The sequence below is a fragment of the Camelus bactrianus genome, chromosome 4 (genome assembly GCF_048773025.1).
Source record: "Camelus bactrianus isolate YW-2024 breed Bactrian camel chromosome 4, ASM4877302v1, whole genome shotgun sequence".
NCBI lineage: Eukaryota > Metazoa > Chordata > Mammalia > Artiodactyla > Camelidae > Camelus > Camelus bactrianus.
Window position 1 is genome coordinate 18,309,730 of NC_133542.1, and position 9,845 is coordinate 18,319,574.

Sequence of the window (9,845 nt, forward strand, 5' to 3'; positions counted from 1 at the left end):
CCGGGAGCTCTCTAACGCAGAAGGCCTAGTCCTTCCGGAGTTCAGAACGCATCCAGGACAGGACGAGCGCAAACGGCGAGACCTGTCCCTTTCCTGGACGCCCCACACCGCGACGCGGCCCTGTCACCACATGCGCCACTGCCCCATCTCCCATCAAAGCTCTAGGCCCACAGGGCCTCAGCCCTCCTCCACGCAAGCTGAGTCAGGCCACAGGCGGGTACAATCCGGCGGCCTCTGTGCAGGGGGCAGCGGCCCGCAGCCCGCCGCCTGCCACCCACAAAGCTTACCTCCCTTCTGCCACAAGCTCAGCCCCGCGCCGGCTGCCTGACGTGGCCCGCCCCGCCGTCTCGAACGCCCGGGGGCGGGGACTACAGAGAGACAGCCAATGGACTGCAGACTGCAAGGGCTTGCCCCGCCTCCTCCAACTTCGGCCCGCCCTTCCTCGTTCGCGCGCACGCGCTTCCAAGGCCAAGGCCGCGCACTGCGGCTGGAAGGCTGCGTGGGCGGCTGAGCTCCTCTGCAGCCGACGGGGCAAGAAGGGCCACAGGCGCAAAGTGCTGGTTGTAGGGCCGCGCCGCAGTCGGGAGTTAGCCCAAGGGAAGGCAATTAAAGGAATCTGCCTGGAGATGCTACTACATCGTGTCCCTGTGCAGCTTTTGGTAATGCAAAGCAGCTTCTTGGTATTTGGAGATTTTGTTTCCTGGAAAAAAAAAGTACATTACGTATTATAATAGGATAACATTAGGATTCAGAAAATTTAATACAGACCGCAGACTTGCCTCTTTGTTCTTGTAGCTGCTCTTTGGGGTCCATACTTCACCTGGCCAACACAGAACACTGCAGCTCTTGATGCTACACGGGCATGTCCACTTGTTGGATAGTCATACAGGTTGTTCTAGCCCAGGCATTTCTGCCGATTTAATCTGGGAAGACCTGGCCCACGTAATTGTTACCATTATTGTTGTTATTTTTGTCTAATACTTGAGTGTCCACCCGTGTATGAACATGCATTTTCATGGGAAGGCTGTAAGACACCTGGCACAATGGAACAAAAGCTAAAAGAGGCAGCAGGAAAAAATGAGATTATGAAGGAATGAAATTCTGATTGTGGGTAACAGAAACGGAAATTAATATATAAGACGAAACAGTTAAGACAAGTTGCTCTTAGAGAACCTGGCTTAGCCGGCAGTTTCTAAAATCTAGTGAACCTTTATAAGCATTTGGGGAGCTTTTTTAAAAGATACTAGTGCCTGGGCCCAGTTTCTACAGATTCTGATTTAATAGCTCTGCTGTAGAGCCTTGGCATTCGTATTTTTCTATATTTCCAAAGTTTTTTTGTAACGTACTAACAAGAAGTTCCACTTCTCATTTGTAAGAAGGATTTGGGTCCTACACTCCACTTTAGAAAAGTAATTATATACTGCAGACCATCTTGAGTTCTCTCAATAATCTATTATACATTCATTCTGTAAGAATTTACCTAAATTAATTTTGAACCTATTTGTATATTCAATCTGTTATCCTTTGAGAAAAAGGACTGTTATAGGGTTTATAACTGCCTTCTTGATTTTATGGACTTCGATGATATTCTCCTTCAGTCTTAATAATTTCAAATACATCAGCACCTCTTTAGGACCATTTTAATTCTTTTTAAAAATTCTTCTATTCCCATATTTCTTGAGATACATTTCTCAAAACTGTAATTGAACATTAAACTGTGTGAACAGCACCTTTCAATGTATATCAACTCATTTAATCCAACTTTATGAAGCAGGTACAGTTATTACCACATTTTTTAAATAAGGTAACAGACACAGGAGTAAAGCAGCATGATCAAGTACCTAGCTAGTGGCAAAGCCAAAATTTGAATCTAGGCACCCTGGCTCTCAATAAATAAAGGACTGCCTCTGTTATAGAAAGTCTGGTTTTAGGAGTAAATAGGGAAACACACATTTAAAGAATGATGGTGAGTCTGAGATTTTCCACTTTTGACACTTCCCCTTGATTCTGTTTTTGTGCAGGATGGAAGAACTTAGGCTGTTAAACCAAGAGCCTAAAACTGACTTGACAACTTGCTGCAGATCTTGGGCTAGGCCAGAAGCACAAGGGCTCACCCTCTTCTGGGATATACTCACTCTACTTCTGGGATATACTCCTTCCATACATGACTGTATTTCAGTGAGGATTATTTGACCTTTTAATTTATTTAACCTATTGCTATATCAGGCCCTATGCTAGACAGGAGAGACAGCAAAATGAAATACACAATCCAGAGCCTCAAGGAGCCAGCTCATCCTAGAGGCCAAGTCAGTCGTCAGATTTATTTGGACAAGACTAGAGGTATAGAATTTTAGAACCAGAAAGTATGGCAGAGGCTGCCAGTCTATGACAAAGTTTTCACTGACAAGGGCTAAAATGATAAATACATACATACATACATACATACATACATACATACAATGTATTAAGTTTCCATAAAAATTAATTTATTCAATGTAAAGAACTGTTCTTTTTGAGATTATGCTTTGATTTTTTTTTCTGTTAAGAATGTTCTTTTTTAATAATTAGTAGGTTAAGTTGTTGGGGGCTTTGTTTACTTTAATGACCTTAAGGTCCTATGTTGGTTCTTAAATTTTTTTGATGTTTTACTGATTTAGTTTAATTGTCCATTGACAGCAAGGGAAATTAAGATTGCGGAGGAACAAAGTCCAGTTCTCTCTCTACTGCATACCCATTGGAACAGCCCATTTCATGAGCGGGGCTAGAAATGTTTAGAAGTAATAATAACAAATTTAAAAAATAATCAGGATCGTGGTTAGACAGCAAAGATTAGCACTGGTTCTAATAATCCAGCTGTGTTGTTAGCCAGGAAGAGTAGTCTCCTTCCTGCTTCATTAATCAGATTAGCTAAGAAGCTTGATTTTCTTCTGAGCAGAAAACAGAGAATGGGGCCTGAGGGAATACAGCTACTCTGTGTTACATTTTGATTGAGGTAAGACCTGGGAAAGATCAGTTTGATCGAGTAGGGCACACCCATGTCTGATACACATACATGGAGTCAGCCTGGGGAGAATTTTTGAGAAACAGCACTGAGAGAGTGGACACCCATGGGGGCAGTGGGAGGAAAATCAACTTCATTCATGTAACCTGCAGAGGGTAATACTGAAAGACCCAGCACAGATGGAAATTTCAATTGAAGGATTAAAATGGGCTTTCAATCAGTATATTATTATCTGGATTGGCTTAGATTATACATGCAAATGACTCTTTGCCTTTTAAAAACTCAAGACAAACCACACCGCCTTGCAGAGGTAAGCAGGCAGCCAGCATTTCTCCGTTAAACTCCTTGTATTGTTACCCCTGAAGTAGTTAAGCAGTTACTTCTCTATTATGCCAGACCCTTTAGATAAGTACACTTTTTGAAGTCAGTATAGAAGGGCCTATTGACTTTAACAACAACAAAAAAAGAAAGAGAATAAGAAAAATGTGTCCACTCCCAAATCATTAACTGAACTGAAAAGAATATGCTAACAAAAAAAGACACTGTAGTCTGAATCCTGCACTGTAAGAGAAGGTCATGTCCCCCACAGCATCAGGAGAGGCACAAAGCCTTGAACTCAGGCCCAGGCATGCTGGGCTAGCTCAACACGCCCACGCATTCATCAGCAGGCATGAAACTGGGAGGAGAAATTCAGAACTGAGTCACAGAGCTCCACTGTCGACGCATAACAGAAAGTAGTCTTATTAGATTTAATTAGATGTGAGTACGTGGCTCCAGTGGCTCCCCATTTCTTTTAGAGTAGAAGCCAAAGTCCTTACAAAGATCAACAAGCTATACATGATTTGCCTGCCTGCACCATGCACCTCCATCCCCAACACACACACACACACACACACACAGCCTATTCATCTTTGACCTTGCCTTCTACACTCACCCCAGCTCACTCCATTCTGATCACCCTGCCTCCTTGCTACTGCAGGATCTTGGCACCTCCTCCCACGTATTATCATGACTCATTCATTGAGTCATTCAAGTCTTTGCCGAGATGTTACCTCCTGGATAAGGCCTACTCTCTCAATCAGGAGCCCAGCAGGAAACAGATGGTACAATCAAATTAGGAAAATTGGAGGAGAGTTTACTAAGGGACTATAAACAAAGGTGTGGGCATGGATAAAGAGATCACAAGGGAGACTCAGGAACATTGGGGCCCTCAAATCACCTCTGAGCCTAAAGAGACAAGAAGAAGGAGTAGTTACCAAATATGGAGAAGCCTGTGTACATAGGGACTACCTGACATGAATTGGGACCTTTGGTCAAAGAACAAAACCAGTCCACAGTGACCGGACAGGGAGAAAGCCCAGAAATTAATACCTAGACGTCGCTCATTTTCTTCTGTCTTTCTGATCTTCTGAAACAAGGGAAGCCAATGATGCAGTTCATACAGATCAGTTTCTTTGGGTACAGAGAAGAGGCAAAAGGGAGATAGCTCGTCCATTTACCTTGATCACCTACAATAGTTTGTTTTGGCTATGTAACAAATTACCCCAGAACTTAGTGGCTTAAAATCACAAACATTTAGATTGCAAAAGCAATCATGTCTAGTCAAGTAAGGGCGGAAAAGACCTAAGGAAAAGAGAGGCCAAGCACCGTGGACAGCTCCAGGGGTCAGGAAGACCATCCAGTGTCTGGCCCAGTGTGGGGGCCTTAAATGCATCTCCAGCCTAATCCAGGGGGAGATCAACAGGGTGCTCAAAGTCTTTCTAAAGAACATGATCCAGGATACAATTACTTATGCAGAGGACTCCAAGCGCAAAACGGTTACAGCCATGGACTTGATCTACAAGCTCAAATGCCAGGGATGTACTCTTCGGCTTTGGTGCCTAAGAATACAGGATCCACTATATCTCAAAACTGAAAAAAAAAAAGGCTCTTTTCAGGGCATCTCACAAAGTCACATAAAAGGCATTGTGTGTTGCAGAAACATTAAATCTGAGTAGATAAAATCAAATACCAGTTTGCATAAGGCTGCTGAAAGGTAGATGCATTATTATTTTACAATGTGATTACATAACTTAATCTTGGAGCATTTTGCCACACTATGGTGTTGGGAATTGAGGAATTTGGGGATTTTTTTTAACAAAGATTTGTGAGCCAAGGAGCCAAATTGAGGATATTATATACAAACTTAAATAAAAAGAAAAAAACAAATTTCTACAAAATTTTTATTGGTGAACTCCAAAGTGTAATAATAATAATAGAGTACAATCATCTGTAATACAGGTCTGCTAATGAGAAGAATGGAATTCATCGTTAGAGGATAATACTCAATTTAACTGGGATTCAAAGTTAGTATTCCCTGTCATCAAAATCAGTTCCAAAAATTCATCTGTTAACGCTGATCGATAATGAGATTTTATGCATTTTGTCGTTGAAAATATCTTTTTACACAGATAGATATGGCCCAAAACTAATATCAGCCTATGAGAGTATGATTTTAATTGAGCATATTTATCACTTGGAAGTAATTTACAGAATTCTATTAGATTCTTCTCTTGGTACTTGCCAATTACCATGTCATTATATTGCAGAGTAATCACTTCCAAGTGAAGGTTAGGTGGAAGATCTTCAACTGTAAAGTTAAATGGATTTTGAAATATGGAAATTTCTTTTCCACTTGCATTGAGATCCAAAAATGCTGTTGGAGCTGCAGTTTGAGCTTAGAAAATATGTCTCCTGCAAATTTCTGTGGGAATGAAGATCTTGCTTCTTTTTAAAACTTTGACAGCACAGGGAGTGTATTAAACAGCTTGACATTACTTGTGATTCAGACAGCATTTGTTGTTGTTAAAATGATTTTTCCACAGCATAACATTTACATGTAAGTACTGTTTGCCTTGCAATTTTATATGGAGAAACACGACCAAGTCTACAGCAAAAGCTAAGTTTCAAAACCATTCAGTGGTCAATAAAAGTGATTAAGGGAAGTTCTCATTCCAAAAAAATTCAGTCTCAGGCCTAAATTCAAAAATTGCAATAAAACTCTACCACTGCTAAGCCATCGAACTGCTGTGTGGTAGGATAAGTCAAACTATTCAGCTCCCATTTTTGACGAAAGTTCACAGAAGTGATGATTGTTAAGTCTACCGGAGTAGATGAAGTTCACCATGAAGACTACTGGTTCAAAAGCACGGTTATTTGAAACACTTTCTGCAAATGACCCACTGATGAACAGCACATTGATTAACCACAGGTTTCAAATACCTAACTTTTCACAAGTGTTATAAATTTGCCCAAGTTAAACTTGTCTGCTCCACACATATTTTTATCACCATCAGTTGTAACTCACCTTAGCAGATTCCACTTCAGGTTGTACTAAATTAAAGTTTTCTCAACTTCTTTGAAAATTTTCTCATCTATAGTGTTGCATGCAGACAACTTATAGAGGCTGATTCTTCAGTCACTGCAAATTCATTGACCCCTTAAATAATGTACTGAACAGTATTAGTAACATCTGTCAACTCATCAAGAGCTAAGGAAAACCAGTGGAAATCATTTACTTTGTTTTTTAATTAACTATTGATGTTGCTTTCAGGGTGCACTCTTCAATCACCTGTTCTCGATGAACGATTACTAGTCTTAAACAAGTTTATTTTCTCCGGAAACATTTCTTTAGCTACTGCAATCAAACATGATTTAACTCACCAGCAGTAAAGCGCTTTCCTTGCTTGACTAACAAATGAGACACTCAGAGATTTACTTTGGTTGCAGCTTTTTCATTTTTATTTTTGTGAAAAAATTCTGCTGTAATGAGATAACTGCATTTTAAATTTTCTTTTCTTTTTCTTTCTTTCTTTCTTTTCTTTTTTTTTTTTTTTTTTTGATTATTGATTTCCTGTAAGTTGGGAATGTTGTGATGAATCGGGGAATGTCAACATATAATCTTTTCACACTGGTATAGTGTCTAATTTAAAGAAGTTGGAAAGCCAGTTTAAAATCTAATCTAATTTAATTTGAAAGCAAAATAATCTGTACTCCATTGTGCCTTTAAAAGCATGACATAAAAGATGAGATGTCACTAAAGTGGTGAGGTAGAAGACCTCAGCCTCCCTCCCCCGACAAAGATCAACAATTTAACAGCTATCTGGAAACAAAGACAGCTCTGGGAGAGCTCTGGAGTCCACTCAGACCTTACTTGCCTCACCTCACCCTAGTCTGGCCCTGCTGTGGTCCTGGGTGGCGCACAAGGCCCAGGAAGGAAGACACCAAGGAATTAAATGTCCAAGAGCAGGGGAATAGATAGTCTCTTTCTCCTAACCTCCTAGGACTTCCTATTGGCTGAGTCCAAATGGAAGTCAGAGGGCAAGGAATCCCTTTTGGTGCAGACCTTGGAGGTCAGCCCAGAGCCCCGTGAAGAGGCTAAGATGGCTCAGAGAGGCAAACGGAGATTAGCCAGCACACTACCCAGGTTGGGAACAGGACAGACAGACGATAAAGCTTATCTAGTGTGATTACCACTATGTATACTACGTGTTTTAGTTTAGCCAAGAAACACTAAGTTACTTTTGAGCTTTGCTACTTCATTTCATGAAGTTAAAAAAAAAAATTTTTTTTTTAAGGTTTGTCCAAATGAGTCAGGATTCAGCCTCTTGACAAGCTAATACTTGGTGTAGGGCAGCTCATATGTGGAAGGTGACCTCCTCAGAGACAGCCATTTAGCTGGTTCCTGACAGCTACAATTATGATTAATGGATCTATTCAGTGGCCATCATGCCCTGTAATCACACCAGTTAGGATTTTTACAACATTTATAGCCTATCTTAATTTCTCTCCCTTTCCTCCCCCATATATATATATATATATTTTAATATAGATGTTACTTTAGATCAGAACATAAAAAATAAGACTATGAAAACAATAGTTAGCTGTTAGTAATTGCTTCTTATCACTAGGAGTATTTTCTTGCATAGCATAATAATGCTGGCAGAGAATACAACTTTGCTTATATCAATAAGCATTTATAGAATGTTTCCTCTTGATTTATATTTCCATCTGACTAGGTTAAGAGGATGTCCTTCATCATGCTTCTCTTTGTATCTAGTTGTTAAAATGAGGTCATTAAAAATCAGATAATTCTGGGGCCATTCCCCCCCCAACTTATGACTGTATGTTACAAGTATTCAGTAATGAACTCTCAAAGAAAGGAAAACAAGAGAATTTTGTTATTACAACTTCACACCTCATTCTAAAAAATACTAAAAAGAGATACAAATAAAAACGAATTTCATCACTACCATAGTAAATAAGAAAATGCATTTATTTACAAGAAACTATGCAATTACATCAAATTTCACTCAGAAATTATTGGAGAGAGGTGGCTCTCCTGGAAGATTAACAGGTGAAAAGGGTGCACTCCCTCTTCCCTGTCTAAACACACTGAAACCTTTTCTAGTGGTATCTACAAATAACTGAAGAAAATGAACAATTTGGCTCCATTGCTGTTATCTACCGCAGAACGATCTCCTTGATAAATACAATGAAGGAAGAATCCATTCTTTACTATGAAGTTGCATAGTTTGGTTTGATTTTTTTTGTTTTTGTTTTGGAGGGTTTTTGGTTTCTTTACCCTTTAGAAGTCCAAGGTTTTCCACACAGAATCTTGCCACAGCCTGACCCTGAATCATCCCTATCACAAGAGTGACCATGTGCAAGATGTCTTCAGCTCTCAGTTGTAAAGCACCTAAAAGATAATCGGAATTTCTATAGTGGTTTCCTTGGTGATCCCTTTTTGTCTTCTCAGGGATGTTCCTAGACCCCAAGCTAACATCATAGAATTGGAATGAAAGACTCCATTGTCAGGGATGTGGCCAAAAGGGTGGGCTTAATTTTGGATGGGGTTAAAAACACTGGAGATGAGCCATTTAGTGTATATTTTATATTTTACAGTTTAAATTCTCCATTATAACATTATATAGCACACATTTAGTCTCTTTATTCTGGGTTAATAAATTATAGACATTCTTTAAACCTTAAGGGCCTGTCAATGAGAATTAGACAATTTCAAATGAATGAATGAATGATTTTTAGCTTTTCCTAAAGGATATAGCCTAAGATTATTTATCAGAATATTTTGAATGGTATGGAAAATTTAATTTTTAATTAATTAAGATGACAGCATAGCACAGCACATACATTTCACATGAGCATGTTTTCAGTGACTGTATAGGATGGACAAAGAAAGAGAAGCTAATTAGTGGTAGATTCTCAAGTTGATTCACATATAATTACTAGTAGCTTTAGAGAACAGTGCAGGAAACAACTATCAAATTTTCCTAAATATAAAGTGACCTCAAATTTAACTCAGTTCCTTGTTTTCCTAAGGAGAAGATGCAAAAATGGTGAGTTTTTTTTTTACCTACTAAAATATATAATATTTTAGAAAACTTGAAGCCATAGTAAAAAGTAATTTAATAATTTATTTACATATACATATAAAATATTTATAATACCATGTTATCTAATACTATTTAGACATTATATATTACAATGATTATTATAATCATATATATTACTCATATATTCATTAAACAATTTTATTCAAACTCTTCACAGGCATCTCCATCATCAGTATTTTTGTCGCTAACAGAGCCACATTTTAAATCATCATAATTTTCTAGCACACCATGTTTTTGTGTATGTGTGCAGAACTTTGTGTTTTAATCAAATAAAATGTACTCAAATTAATCTGGCCATAGAGACACAAAATAATAAAACAAAAGTAACCTTAGAGATAATCCAGTGCAGTTTTTTCTTTTTCTTTTTTAATTGAAGTATAGCCTACAATGCG

The 9,845-nt window shown here is 38.9% G+C and overlaps 1 protein-coding gene across 1 annotated transcript in view; it reads right to left on the reverse strand.

Moving 5' to 3' along the window:
* The window catches only part of FOCAD (focadhesin), a 237,482-nt gene extending 237,126 nt beyond the window's left edge, over positions 1-356 (reverse strand). Inside the window, exon 1 of the mRNA XM_074361508.1 lies at positions 288-356. The gene's annotated coding sequence lies outside the window, so the exon portion shown is untranslated. The remainder of the gene's footprint in view (positions 1-287) is intronic.
* Between the last annotated feature and the right edge of the window lie 9,489 nt (positions 357-9,845).